This window comes from Martes martes, assembly GCF_963455335.1.
Source record: "Martes martes genome assembly, chromosome: 5".
Taxonomy (NCBI): Eukaryota; Metazoa; Chordata; class Mammalia; order Carnivora; family Mustelidae; genus Martes; species Martes martes.
The window spans coordinates 116,496,554-116,512,265 of NC_137892.1; the positions used below are offsets into that span (position 1 = coordinate 116,496,554).

At 37.8% G+C, this 15,712-nt stretch overlaps 1 long non-coding RNA gene across 2 annotated transcripts in view; it reads left to right on the top strand.

Annotated features, from left to right (window-relative positions):
• The window catches only part of LOC308343397, a 16,309-nt gene extending 4,496 nt beyond the window's left edge, over positions 1–11,813 (top strand). Inside the window, exons 2-3 of one of the 2 annotated variants that reach the window (XR_013966870.1) lie at positions 4,945–5,105; positions 11,582–11,813. This is a non-coding gene — a long non-coding RNA (uncharacterized lncRNA). The remainder of the gene's footprint in view (positions 1–4,944; positions 5,106–11,581) is intronic. The other variant, XR_013966871.1, reaches the window with a different exon arrangement.
• The last annotated feature ends 3,899 nt before the right edge of the window (positions 11,814–15,712 follow it).

A 15,712-nucleotide genomic window follows, 5' to 3' on the forward strand; every position in this document is an offset into this window, starting at 1 on the left:
ATTCAGTACTCATTAGTGAGTGAATTGAAATTATCTCTTGATGGCATCAGAGCAAGTGTTTTTTCATCTTGTTTATGTTTTTCTATATTTGGGTTTTTTACAATAATTTTGCATTCTTTTTCTTTTTAATATAAAAAAATTCATGAAGGCATTTTTTTTTAAAGAATTTATTTATTTATTTGACAGACAGAGATCACAGGTAGGCAGAGAGGCAAGCAGAGAGAGAGGAGAAAGCAGGCTCCCTGCTGAGCAGAGAGACCGATGTGGGGCTCGATCCCAGGACCCGGGGATCATGACCTGAGCCGAAGGCAGAGGCTTAACCCACTGAGCCACTCAGGCGCCCCGATGAAGGCATTTTTAAAAAAAAACTCAAATAATACAGATATATCCTTATCACATAATTTTTATGCCTATCCTTGCAAATCTTTTTTATACTTTAGATGTATATACGTTTGTGTATACAGTTTTATATATGCTTTTTTTTTAAAGATTTTTTTTATTTTATTTGACAGAGAGAGATCACAAGTAGGCAGAGAGGCAGGCAGAGAGAGAGGAGGAAGCAGGCTCCCCGCTGAGCAGAAAGCCCGATGCAGGGCTCGATCCCAGGACCCCAGGATCATGACCTGAGCCAAAGGCAGAGTCTTTAACCCACTGAGCCACCCAGGCGCTCCTTACATATACTTTTTAAAAATAATTATAGATTTATAGGAGGTTGCAAAAAGAGAGATCATGTGCACCCTTCACCGTTTTTTTCTAATTATTATGTCTCTCATAGACTTAGTGTCAAAACTTGGACATTGGTACAATAGTACATGCATATAATTCTGTATCATATGTTATCAGACGTAGATTCACAAAGCCACTACAATCAACATACAGAACTCTTCCATCACTACAAAGATGCCCTTGTGCTACCCATTTATACCCACCCCCACCCCCATTCCTCTTACCATTTCTTTTTTTTTTTTTTTTTTTTTTAAAAGATTTTATTTATTTATTTGACAGAGAGAGATCACAAGTAGGCAGAGAGGCAGGCAGAGAGAGAGAGAGGGAAGCAGGATCCCTGCTGAGCAGAGAGCCCGATGCGGGACTCGATCCCAGGACCCTGAGATCATGACCCGAGCCGAAGGCAGCGGCTTAACCCACTGAGCCACCCAGGCGCCCCCCTCTTACCATTTCTAACCCTTGGTCATTAATCTGTTTCCCATCTTTACGTTTTTGTCATTTCCAGAATATTATGTAAATGGAATCCTACATATATGCCTTGAGATTTTTTTTTTCACTCAGTATAAGACACCTGAGATCTATTCAAACTATTGTCTGTAGCAGAAGTCCATTCCCTTTTATGGCTGAGTAGCATTTCCTGGCATGGATTTACCACAATTTGCTATTCACCTGTTTGGATTTTTTTTTTTTTTTCAGTTTTTGACTTTTACAAACAACATAGAGCGTTTGTATGTAATATAATTGATATGTTAAGGCTTCCAATTCATTGTTTAAGTCTGCCAATTCATTGTTTTCTATTTGTTCCTTCTGTTTTTGGTTTTTCTGTTTTCTTTTTCATGTCTTTCTGTTGGTTATTTCCACATGATTTTGATTTTGCAATTCCACTTTGATTTGTCTGTAGTGTTTTTGAGTATATCTCTTTGTATGACTTTTTTAGTGGTTGCTCTAAGTATTCCATTACATATACCTAACTTACCACAGTTTACTGGTGATGGTGTTTTACTAGTTTGAGTCAAGTATAAAAACCTTAACTCCAGGGCGCCTGGATGGCTCAGTTGGTTAAGCATCTGACTTTGACTCAGGTCATGATCCCAGAGTCCTGGGATCTGTCCTGGAATTGGTCCTGGGATGGGGCCTGCAATTGGGCTTCCTGCTCAGTGAGGAGCCTGCTTCTCCCTCTCCCTCTGTCACTCCCCCTGCTATGCTCTCTCACTCCTTCTCTCCTTTTCTCTTTGAAATAAATATATAAAATCTTAAAAAACAAAACAAAACAAAACAACCTTAACTCCATTTATGTTTCTTTACTCTCCACAGTTTATAATTGTCTTAAACATTTCTTCTACATACATTGAAAGCCTTATCAAACAGTATTATAATGTTGGCTTCAATCATCGATTTAATTTAGAAAATTTGAGAAGAAAAGTCTATTGTATTTACCCATATTTTCACTCCTTCCATTGTTCTTTCTGCCTAATGTCTCAAGTTCCTTCTATCATTCCCTTGTTGTTTAGAGAACTTCTTTTAGCCATTCTATTAGGATAGGTCTGCTGGTGACAAAATTCCTTGAGACTTTCTTCATTTGAGAATGTCTTGACTTCCCCTTTATTACTAAAGGGTAATTTCACTGGATACAGAATCTGGGTTGATATTTCTTTTGGCACTTGAAAAATGTGCCACTCTCTTTTGGCCTCTATAGTTTCAGAAGAGAAATCTCATGTGAACTGTTCTTTCCTAGTCTTTGTAAGCCCTTGTTTCTTTCTTACTGCTTCAGGGTTATTGCTATTATTTTTGCCTTTAGTTTTCAGAAGTTTGACTAAGATGTGTCTTGGTGGAGGTGTATATAGATTTATTGTTTGAAGTTCACTTAGCTTCTTTAGTCTTGGTTTATGTCTTTTTCTAAATTTGGGGAGTTTTTCCAAATTATTTAAATACTTTTTCAGGCCCACCCTCTTTCTCCTCTCCTTCTAGGACTCTACTGGAACAAATATTAGATCTTTTAAAGTAGCCCACAGGGGTCCAGAACTGTTAATTTTTTTAAAATATTTTTTCTTTATTGTTCAGATTGGGTCATTTCTGTTCTCTGTGTTCAGGCTCACTGATTCTTCTATAATCTGCCATTCTTCTGTTGAGCCCATCCACTAATTTTTTTAAAATTTCATTTTAGGAAAAATAAAAAATAAAAAAATAAAAAAAATAAAATTTCATTTTAGGATATTGTAATTTTTCAGTTCTAAAATTTCCATTTGCCTCTTCTTTATATCTTCCATTTCTTTGCTGAAACTTTGTTTGTTTCAAGCATGTTCCTAATTATTTATTGAAACATTTTTATGCTGGCTGTTTTTTTTTTTAAGATTTTATTTGTTTATTTGACAGACAGAGATCACAAGTAGGCAGAGAGGCTGGCAGAGACAGAGAAGGAAGCAGGCTCCCTGCTGAAACAGAGGGCCCCATGCGGGGCTCGGTCCCGGGACCCTGGGATCATGACCTGAGCCGAAGGCAGAGGCTTTAACCCACTGAGCCACCCAGGCACCCCATATGCTGGCTATTTTAAAATCCTTTTTGATAATTCCAACATCTCTCTTATCTCTGCTGACATCTGTTGATTGTCTTTCTTGTTCAAATTGAGATTTTCCTGGTTGTTCGTATGACAAGTACCTTTCTGCCGTAGACTGAATATTTGGGATATTATGTTATGATACTCTGGATCTTATTTAAATCTTCTGTTTAAATAGGCCTTTTCTGGGGCGCCTGGGTGGCTCAGTTGGTTAAGCGACTGCCTTCAGCTCAGGTCATGATCCCAGAGTCCTGGGATCGAGTCCCACATCAGGCTCCCTGCTCCTTGGAGGGTCTGCTTCTCCCTCTGACTTTCTCCCCTCTCATGCTCTCTCTCACTGTCTCTCTCTCAAATAAATAAATAAAATCTTTAAAAAAAAAAATAAATAAATAGGCCTTTTCTGATACCACAGAGTGAAGTTAGAGAGATGCCACTTTATAACTTCCTGTTTGGGGTACAAGCTCATATCCCTGGTAGGCCTTCTTTGTTACCCCCATGTGAGTAGGAAAGGACACCTCATTACTGTTGTGTAGGAGTGGGAGTTCAGGTTTTCCACCAGGCTTCCACTGACGCCACCCGCCTAGTTGGGAGATTGAAGGATGCCTCATCACTACTCCCTACATGGCCTCCACTGCCATTATAGGTAGTGTGGGGGAGGACCTCATTACCACTGGAAGATGGTAAAAGTTCTGGCTTCCCACTCAGCTTTCTCTGACACTATCCTCATAGAGGGGTTGGGATAACTCATTATAGTATGACTTGAGTGAAAGTCCATGTTCCCCCATGAGCTATTGCTGACAGAGGCGGGGGTAGGACCATGACTTTTTCTGTGATACTTGGTTGGAGTATGGCACTGTTTTGGGGGTCTCCACGAACACTCTTGTGTACTCACTGGACTCAATGTATAGTTGTATTCACTGATGATATTTTCAGCGAAAGGTTACAAAGCACAATCAAAAAGGGAAAAGTTTTATAGAGTGAAGTCTAGTAAAAACCAGGCACAAAATTCTAAGAGTTCTCTCCCAATAGAATTGCCCAGGATGCACTTAATTTTTCCATCAGTGAATTGTGGCAACAGGTATTAAGTGTTGTATTCCAGGGAGGTTTTTATTTTTAATTTTTGGGGGGGAAGTTTTTATTTTTTAAGATTTCATTTGTTTATTTTACAGAGACCACAAGCAGGCGCAATGGGCAGGCACAGGGAAAGGGAGAAGCAGGCTCCCCAGGGAGTCTGATACAGAGCTCCATCCCAGTGATACCCTGAGCCGAAGGCAGATGCTTAACCATCTGAGCCACCCAGGCACCCCGAGTCTTCCAGGAAATTATTAGAGACTCAATACCAAAGGGTTTTTTTTTTTTTTTGCAGTGTCATATATATACCCACTGCCTAGCACCAATTCCAGACCCCCAGAAGGAAAGCAGGTGTACAGCATAAACCATTATCACTTGCATGAATAGTCTAGGCATAGTGAGACATCCATATCATTTGGAGAAAGTTTAGTATCAATGTAGGGAACGGTTTAATCAGTGATGCTTCTAGACCGTCTAAAAGCCAACCTTCAAGCAAGATTTTCTATGGCTCAGACCTCCCCCGTTAATTTTTTTCTGCATGACTGGTTATTAACCAAATGTTTTTTGTTTTTGTTTTTGTTTTTCCTTGCTAGGCTGTGCCTTTCCCGGTCCTTTGTCTAGAGAGAGCAGGCTTTTGGGAGCACTTTTTGTCTGAGCCTGCTGACATTTCTAGGTTGCCTGCATCTTTAGCACCCAGTCTGAGGAATATGAAGCAAAAGGAAAACCCAGGGAACTCACTGCCACGTCTTTTGAGGTAACTAGCCAGTCTGCTCTGTCTCTTATCTTTCAGAGTCTTCATGTATTTGTTTCCTAATACCATCCAGAGTTTTTAGTTGTATCTAATAGAAGGAATGGGGAGAAGAGCAACAACTCGGTCTTGTCTGTGACCTGCCAGTCTCTGTATTACTTTTATAATTAAGAAAAAAGAGATTTTAAAGATTTTCATTGAAAACAAAATGTGTATATGACATAGATTTAATTTTTTTATTGACTTAAGAACACTTAACATGAGATCTCTCCTCTTAAAAAAATTTCAAGTGTACTTTATAGTACTGTTACCTATAGGCATTAAGTTGTATGGTTGATCTCTAGAACTTAATTTTAAACCTAAAATTGGTAGGCTTAATTTAATATGGGGTCTAAAAATTACCAGCTGTAGGAAAAACGTCATGATTTGATCCTACTTATGCTAATAGTAAAGTTTATTTTTCCCAGTTATGAAAATCATATATCTTCATCATAGAAAGTTGATTTTATTTTTCTTTATTTAGTAAATGGGATGAGACTTTTATTTATTTTTATTTTTTTTTAAAGATTTTATTTATTTATTTGACAGAGATCACAAATAGGCAGAGGCAAGCAGAGAGAGAGAGAGGAAGGGAAGCAGGCTCCCTGCTGAGCAGAGAGCCGGATGCGAAGCTTGATCCCAGGACCCTGGGATCATGACCTGAGCCAAAGGCAGAGGCTTTAACCCACTGAGCCACCCAGGCACCCCTGGAATGAGATTTTTAAAGTCAATAAAGGTTACAGGGTGACAGATGATCCAGATTCATTTAACCTTGCCATCATCTTATAGGGAAAATATTAAGAGGAAAAGTTTTCCTGTGGTTGAAGTATAAAAACTTAAACACAGCCCCATAGTTGACTCTGCAGACAGTTTCCTATACCCAGTGTTAATAGCAAAACCTGTGCTTCTTGTTTATATCCAAAGTTAATGCATAGGAGATAATACCTTTTCAATCATGGGAGAAATAATGATAAATGTCCCTATCCACCAATTCTAGACTAATGAACTATTTCTGAAATGAAAATTTTAGTATAATATATTGCTAACTAATCAACATTCAATTTGAAATCTTAAACAAGAACATCAAATTGTCATTATGTTGGAGCATTTCACATTATGAGGGCAATTTCATTTATTTGTTTTTTATATCCATGGTGACTCATAAGTGGATAAATTAATATCTCCCATTCTTCAAGATATATTAATGAAATGTCTAGACTGTTACAATCTAAACATTTACAGCATGACAAAGCAAGCTTTGATCACCAATAAGCTATCTGTAATGAATAGGCTACCATTATTTTATTCATTATACTTCTAATTGTCAGGAAACATTTCTTTAGCAATGTGTTTATGTCCAAAGAGCATTAGACGGGGTTCTAGAAGCAACCTTGCCTAAAATTATCCTCCTGACCTTGAGGTAGTCAATTTCCCCTGACCTCAATCCCTGTTTATAAAAATGAGCTTATTGAATAACCAAAAGATTTTTTTAAAATTCTGTATTTCAGAATCTCTAGGGTTTAATTCAATAGTTCCCAAACCACAAGTTATAGACCTCTACTAGATTGTAACATAGTTGCCATCAGTCTTCTACTTACAAAATGAGAAAAAAAAAAGATCATGTAGTGCATTGGTCATAAAGCCAAATGGAAAAACCATGTTCTTTCTTTTTACTGATAACTATTATTACCTCTCTCTTGTCCACATTTATCTTTCCTGGAATTTCCAGAACTTCATTATTCATTTTGAAATAAACTTCATAGAGAATCTATATTTACTATTTAGAATTTCATTGGTAATGTAAAAGTGGTACATTTTTGATGCTGTATAAATATTACTTCAAATGATTTGTTTTGAAATATTTTTTTCTGATTTTAAATAATAGAAACTTAATCAGCTAGCTTGGGCTAAAAAGATGGGGCTGGAGAGGGAAGGGAGGTGTCCGGAGGGCACAGTACCTGGCATAGGGAATTAGTTGAATGTTGTTGAACCAAGCGCCAGGGCAAGTTTAAGGTCCTTAACAATAAATCTGTATACCTGATTTATCCCTAGAGTACCACTACTAATATCACTCTGATTCCCAGTCTCTCTGTCACTCAGCTCCAAATCCCCAAATCCTGAGATAAGATCTTAGTAGCCTAACTTAGATCACACTGTCTCTGAACTGATCATCACCTCAAAGTGCATCCGGTTCTGCCTGAGCCTGCCCCTGTCCACTGGGGAGGGTTCTTGGGGGAAGAGGCCTCTCTGCAGGCCAAACAGCCATTCCTGAAGTGGCCTCTACACTGACAGTTAATGGGGTCAGTTCTCTACCTGAGCACTCTCAATATTATTCTTTTTCTCTTCTTAGCATTCTAGCTAAGTCAGTTTCATTTTTCCATTCTCTCGTTTAATGATAGTTACATTTTATCGATAAGCAAATCATTCATTTTCTTTCTCTCCACCCATATCGCAGCTTTTTGGATTTACATTAATTTTAAATTTTGCCACCTGCAAATGTATTTTATGCTGTCACTTACTAGCATTTACAAGAATTATTGAACCATTCCAAATTAATTAATGGTTCTCAAATATTGAAATGTTTCGTATTTTAAATTAACGTGAGTCTCTCCATTAACTTTTTCTTAGAATTGTGCCCTCTGAATTTGATTACATTTTAATAACTTCAATTTTGACATGAGTCACGATTACTATTCTCTTTTTGGTATAGTGAATCTAACCTGTAGCTTTTTTCTCTTCATTACTTTCCCATAATAACATTTCTAACAATGATAGATCTAGTAATGATATTCCTGCAAGCACCATATTTGTGTTATTTCATTTAATTCTCACAACAGCATTATGGATTCAGATTAAAATTTTTTTGTCCCAAAACAAAAAAAGGGGGCAAACTATGTTCTGCATTTCGCTATGGTTTGAGAAAATCATTGGCAGCAGTCTGTTTAAAACTAGAATCAGTTGCTTGGTGCTCTGCTTCTGACCTTGGTTCAATTTAGTTTCTACTGGGGAATGCAACCTTAGGACTCCAGTTAACCATCCACAGATATCTCATTGGCATTGCTTTTTACATGTATTGATTTTTGTTTACAATCAGCTGTTAGCACATATGATGTTTGATACCATTCCTTCCGATTTCTTTCATAAAGAACTAATATGGACATGGTACTTTTATGACCATGTTACTGGGAAGTTTAAGTTAAACAATTGAAATACTATCTTCAGACTATCTAGAGACGGAAAAAATGACATTCACTTTTAAGTAAAATTATAAGCACTATCTTAAAAATTACAGTTCTATTGAGCTTCCATTTGCGCAGTTGTGTAATCACATAATGACAGCGGATAGACTAAAGAAGAGAAAATTGAAAAATACTTTAGGAGACAAAATTATTGTGTTTTTCTGGATCAGTAGAAGAGGCTTGTTGAGTAGCAACATCAAAAATACTATACTTTATGTAGAAATTGAATAAAATGCAAGCAATTTACTAATGAAATTCCCATTTATGTATTGTATATTTGTGAAACACTGTCCTGAGAATTGTAAGTCTATCATGTTTCCATTTGAGCACTTGTGTATCACTTAACTAATGGTAATAAAGCTAAAAGAGAAAATACTCAAAATTATTGTATAAGGTAAAATTCTTGCTGTGTTCCTGGATTATCTTAGTGGACTTGTCAACAACAACAACAAAAATAGTGTAATAACCATACCTACAAATAGAATAAAATGGAAGCGATTTACTTTTAAGATTCATGTTTACATAATCTAGAATGGTAAAACAGTATCTTAAGATTGACAATTCTCTCCATCTTCCACTTGAAGGCTGGAATGATCACTTAATAGCAGTGAAACTAAGAGAAAATATCAAAATTACTTTAGGAGAAAGCAAAAGTGCATTTTTCCTATGATTCTGATTTTCGGAAATATTAGAAAGCTAGATCAATTATGAATGTGCCTCACTTCTGTTTTCATGTAGTGTTGGCAAAAAAACCAAAAAAACAAAAAACCCTAATCCAGCACTTGTTTAGAGATGTTTCTTGTTGCCAGTGGAAAATGTACTAGGCTATGACTATCCCTCTGTGGAAAGGATTCTTGGGGAGGCCCAAACTGGATTTCTAGAAAAAATGACCATGAACAGGAGGTCTCTTGTTAGGAACCGTTTCCTGGGACCCACCTGTGATACCTGACCTCTGATAGGTGGATGACTTAGAAACTGGGTCAGCTGCCTTCCATTCAGGTGAGAGGATTGAATTTGGCATATTTAAATGGCCAAAGTCATATGTGGTATCTTTCTATTGGCCTGTATTTCTGAAAATTTTATATTTCTTAGAGTTTGTCCAAGGAAGGTCTTGAGCATGAGGCCAGCATGAGGAGCACCAGGACAAGTTTTCTGTCTTGCTGTTGTGGAGGAAATGTGTCAGGATGGAGTTGGCCTGATTTGAGGAATGTGGTCCACACAGGCACAAGATTCTGGATCTTTGAGCCATCCTAATTTAAGGGACGTCCTTCCTCATACCAGGGAATTCCAGCACCTCTTTGAACCTCTGTCGAAGTCCTCTTTTGGAACCTCAGGGACATAAAGATACTTTTTTTGCAAAGTTGAGATTTAAATTCTTCCTAAATCATTATTTCTCTGAAGAATGGATTTTATTTTCTTACTGAATTTTTTTTAGCCAACAGGTTTCTCACCAAATATCATGAGCCTTTTTTCTCATGATAATTGATAGTCAAAGACTCAATGATTCCTCCTGATTTTCTAAAAGGATTTGACTCATATTCTGTAGGTGTCTCCCTCTTCACATGCATAAAGGATCTTTTCCTCTGCTTTGGACAGATTCTTTTCTTCCTTTCCAAAGTAAATCACTTTGGAGTGATTTAGGTGGAGTGCTCCATAGTCACTTTATTTTATTGATGCAGTTTAGAAATGACTAAGTTTCTGCTGAAGCTCTGGAATCTCATTTTAAAACTGGACTTTTCTTTTTTTTTAAGATTTTATATATTAATTTGTTAGAGAGAGAGAGAGAGAGAGGCAGGTAGAGGGAGAAGCAGGCTCCATGCTGAGCAGGGAGCCTGACACAGGACTTGATCCTAGGACCCTGGGACCATGACCTGAGCCAAAGGCAGATGCTTAACCAACTGAGCTACCCAGGTGCCCCCCAAACTGGATTTTCTTACTGCAATGAAGCTTGTGAGTTTTTGTTGACTACTTAATATGATCTCTAAGTACACTTACTATTTTTACTTCTTCAGATCATTTAATGTATATTTTGTTGCTTTTTTTTCTTTAAGTCTTTAAAGTCACATTTACTTTAGCCACATAAATCCAGTTTATTCAAAACTCCAGTTGGCCAACATAAGTAAATCTTCATGACCTTAGATTAGGAAGTGGTTTCTTAAATATGATACCTAAAGTGCAACCAACTAAAGGAAATATTGATAAGTTGCTTTTCACCAAAAGTAAAAACCTTAATCAAGGACACTATCAAGAAAGTGAAAAGACAATCCACAAAATAGGAGAAAGTATTTGCAAATCCTTTAAATCCTATATCTCATAACAGTCTAGTATCCAGAATATACAAGGAGCTCTTACAACTCAACAGCATAAAGACAAACAACTCAATTACAAATGGGCAAAGGAGCTAAATATTTCTCCAAAGAAGATATATAGATTACCAATAAACTTATAAAAAGATGCTCAACATCATTAGTTGTTAGGGAAATGCAAATCATACCTATAATGAAACTTCACGCCCATTATGATAGCTATTAAAAAAAAAAGATAAATGTTGTCAAGGATGTGGAGGAAATGGACCCTTGTAAACTATTGGTCAGAATGAAAAATGGTGCAGCTAGGGAAACAATCTGGCACTTCCTGAAAATCCTAAACATAGAGTTACTGTATGATCCAGTGATTACACTCTTAAGACGTATACCCAAGAGAATTAAAAACATATTTTGAAACACAAATGTATATGTGAATGTTCATAGCATTATTCATCATAGCCAAAAAGTGGAAATAACCTAAATGTCCATCAATGGATGAATGAGTAAACTGTAGTAGATCCATGCAATGGAATAGTATTTGGTCATAAAAAGAAATGGGACTGATACATAGATAAATCTTGAATGCATTAGATTAACTAAAAGAGGCCAGATACAAAAGGCCACATATTGTACGATTCCATTTATATGAAATGTCCAGAGTAGGCAAAACCATAGAGATAGAAAGCAGATTAGTGGCTGCCAGGTGGTGGTGGGGGCAAGACTAGGGAAGCAGTCGAGTACTTATTGAGCATGGGGTTTCTTTTTGAGGTGATGAAAGTGCTCTGAAATTAGAGAGTTGGGACGATTATACACATTGTGAGTGTAGTAAAACATTGTAAACTGTAGTGTTGTAAATTGTAAACTTTTTTTTTTAAAGATTTATTTATTTATTTGACAGAGAGAGATCACAGTAGACAGAGGCAGGCAGAGAGAGAGAGAGGGAAGCAGGCTCCCGGCTGAGCAGAGAGCCCGATGCGGGACTCGATCCCAGGACCCTGAGATCATGACCTGAGCCGAAGGCAGCGGCCTAACCCACTGAGCCACCGAGGCGCCCCGCAAATTGTAAACTTTAAATTGGTGAATTTTGTGTGAATTTTACCTCAATTAAAAAAATTTGTTAATATCCTATGAACTCTCCATTGTCTGATGCATTCATTATATCCAGTTCCAAGACCTTAGTCATGTTCTTTTTTCTAAGAACAGCAACCCAATCTCCCATCTTCTGCAAGTTTTTTTTTAAGTTCATTCACTCTTTCTTTCCATCCTTCAGCTTCTTAGGGAAGCAGATTTATGCTTTCCTGCAGGTATGCATTTTCATCCAAGTCATGCTTTATTGCCACCTTGAGTTGTTCATTAGCTGTTGTGTTTTTAATATTGTTTTGGTTGCAGCTACTTGAAACTGGATTCGTTCTGATGCATTTTTTTTTTTTTTAAGTAGGCTCCATGCCCAGCATGGAGCTCAACACGGGGAGCAGGGGGAGTTGGGGGGGGGGGAAGGGGAAGGCGTTGAGCTCACCACCCTGGGATCAAGATCTGAGCTGAGATCAAGAGTCAGATTCTTTTTTTTTTTTTTTTTAAAGATTTTATTTATTTATTTGTCAGAGAGAGAGAGAGAGAGAGTGAGCACTGGCAGACGGAGGCAGAGGGAGAAGCAGGTTCCCTGCCGAGCAAGGGACCCGATGTGGGACTCGATCCCAGGATGATGGGATCATGACCTGAGCCGAAGGCAGCTGCCCAACCAACTGAGCCACCCAGGCGTCCCAAGAGTCAGATTCTTAACCAACTGAACCTTCCAGGTACCTTCTTCTGATGCATTTTTAAAAGATTAAGTCTCTCTTAGAATATCAGCCATCCGCTTAACTTGTTCCAAATGCTTCGATATCTCTTCGAAGTCTCTCTTTTAGCCCCAAGTAAAGAGGTGGATATTTCCAGGTATTAATTAGTGGCCATGAGTTTTTGTACTGATGATCTTGTCAAGCCTAGTTTACACTAAAAAAGATTGAAAACCCCCAAATTCTCTCTGAATAAGGCTAAGCTTCTGAAACTATTGATGTCTTTTCTCCATAAGGGCAAGAACTCTGATGGGCAGTCTTTTGTTTTTATTTGCATAAAACTCTATTTTTAATAAAAATCTGACTATGACTAGAAATACATTTACATCTCACAGTTACTGGTGGAGATCTGTGAGAAGCATTGTTCTGACTTTCATTCTTCAGCTATTAGCTCAAATACCTGTTCCTCATATAGGCTTTTGTGAACTCAGAGACTAGGTGAGGCCCTTGATTATGAGCTCCAGAGAAATAAAATCCTTTCCTTCAGAAACTTACCATAGTTCATAATCACATGCCCCATCTCCACTGAGAGATAGCCATCCTCCTGAATTTGGTTTTAAGCATGCCCTTCTTTGCTTTAGAGCATGCCACGTATGTATGTACTTCTAAACTATTATTCAATTTTGTCTATTCAGCTACGTCAGTTAAATCATTTATGGCATTCTGTGACTACTTTTACTCTTTCAGGGTTCAGCCATTTTATGGGTGTGCTTGTATTAATTTTCACAGCTGTATAAAAAAATCCATGACATTGATAGATCACAATTTTATTGTTTATTTTATTGCCCATAGAAATTTGAATCTTTCCAAAGTCTTTGCATATTGGGAACTATTATGGGCTATTATACCTTGGAGTTTCTTATGGTGTTTTTTGCTTTACATGTAAACAGATATTTTAATTTTATACTTAGGAAAAGAATTGCTTAGTATATGATCTGTGCTTGTTTGACTTTACTGGGTGATGCCAAATTGCTTTCCAAAGTTTGTACCAACCTTTATTTCCATGGAGAGAATATGAGTTCACCCTGTCCTCAAAACCTTGGTAGTGTCCCATTTGTGCCAGTCTAGTGAGTTGAGTGGTTTCTCATTATGGTTTTAATCTGCACTTCCCTGATTACAGATGGGACTAAGCTTTTCTCCCCCCATTATTGGCATTTTGATTTCTGCTTCTGTGAAGAATCATTTTGCCTATTTTCTATATGGTTGTTTGTCTTTCCTTATTGGTTTATTGGAATTGTAGATTATGGATATGTTGTGCATTATATGTGTTGTGAACTATCTTCTTCCAGTTATGCTTTTCCTTTTCATTCACTTTATTGCGTCTTGTTGAACAGGAGTTCTTAATTCTGAGCATGTTCAGTGTTTTACCTTTTCCATTATGGGTTGCTCTATTTGTATCTTGTAAGAAATTTTTCCTTAGCACAGGTCATAAAGATATTCCCTATTTTCTTTTAAAGCTTTCAAATTTACCTTTTATATTTGATCCATGGAAATTAAATTTTGACTACACCATTCTTACATGGTGTTGTTTTTCTCTTGTGTAAAACAAGTCTGAAGGTAGGCAATCTAGCAATGCTACTCCAAGATATATGCCCTGGAGAGAGACTACTGGACAGCTGGACCAGGAGACATGAACAAGTTCATTGTAACGTTATTCATAAGAGAAAAAAAAAAACTCCTGGAAGCAATAGAAAGAATTTAATATTTAATGTGGAGAACTAGTTATAGAGCACAGGCAGAGCTGAAAATGAGGTGAGGCATTTCCAAAATCAACAACTTCAGGGAGCTGCAGCCATCCCTAGGGAAGAAGACAAAAGGAGAGAGAGTGTCATTAGAGCCTAGGAACCAGGGTATATGGCAGGATCTGGAGGTTAGAGGAAGAGTCTCTAGCACCGCTGGAGCCTGACTCTGTAGTCAGAGTTGCCCCAAAATGCTGGAGCCGTGGTAGGGTGTGAGCAGCAAGAGCTGGACAGTGGTCACTGCCTGAGCTGCTGCCCAAAGCAGAGAGGTAAGGAGAAATACTCTGCCTTCTCCCCCTCGTTCTGCCTTCCAGTCTACCATCTGTACCTCTATTGGCCAAACCTAACCAGAAACTAGAGGGAAAGGCAACCCGAGAAATGTGGGCTATGAAAGTCAGCACCCTGTGATACAGAGGTAAGCAGTGGGACGGGGAATGGATCTGAGCACTGACAGGCCCATAACAGGCACAAGAGACCTCTCACTTCTCGCCCTAATGTATCTTCCTTCTCATTTCTATCACTCCCTGCCCCCTTGTACTATTGTCTCAGTCACGTCAGGTTATTCAATATTTCTAGGCTATGCTGTGCACATTCTCATTCTCTAGCCCTTTGTTCAAACCATTCCCTCAGCTTGGAATGCCTCCTTGTCTCCCTTGAGAAGTCTTACTCATCCTTCAAATATTAGTTTATGTCCTCATCCTTGAAACCTTTCTTCCCTATCACATTTGTCAGTTTCTCATCTTTCAAATATCCTTTAAGTATTGGGGTTCCTAGGATTCTGTCTTTTGTCCTCTTTTTATCTCATGTTACTGAGTGACCTTAGTGAGTGATTTCATCCATCCCCATGACTTTCAACTTCCACTGAAATAGTGATGATTCACAAATTGTGTCTTTCCTAAACACCAGACCCACATATATAGCTACTGATTAGACATTTCCACTTGCCTTTTTAAATAATGCCTCAGACTCACTATGTCTAAAATTTAACTACCAAATTCCTTCTCCTTGTATACTTCTACCATATTTTACTCAGTAGCCCATGGCCAATATTTATAAATCTCCCAGTGCTACGCCTTTCCTCTGATCCCTTCCCCAATTATAATCAATCATACCAGGTTCCATCATTGCTACCTCATTTACATTTCTCAAAGATGTGCTCTAAAAATTTGGCAATGTATATTAAGGGTCTTAAATATATGTCATGGGTTGAATTGTGTCTTCCCAAAATTCATATGTTGGAGTCCTAACATTTAACACTTAAGAATATCATTTTATGTAAAGATGGAGTTATTGTAAATGAGGTCATACTGGAGTAGGGTGACCCCCTAATACAATATGGCTGGTGTCCTTCTAAAAAGGGAAATTTTGGACACAGGCAAATAGGGAGAATGTCATGTGAAGATAAAGACAGATTGGGACAAAGCAACAGAAGCCAAGGATGGCCAAAGATTCCCAGCA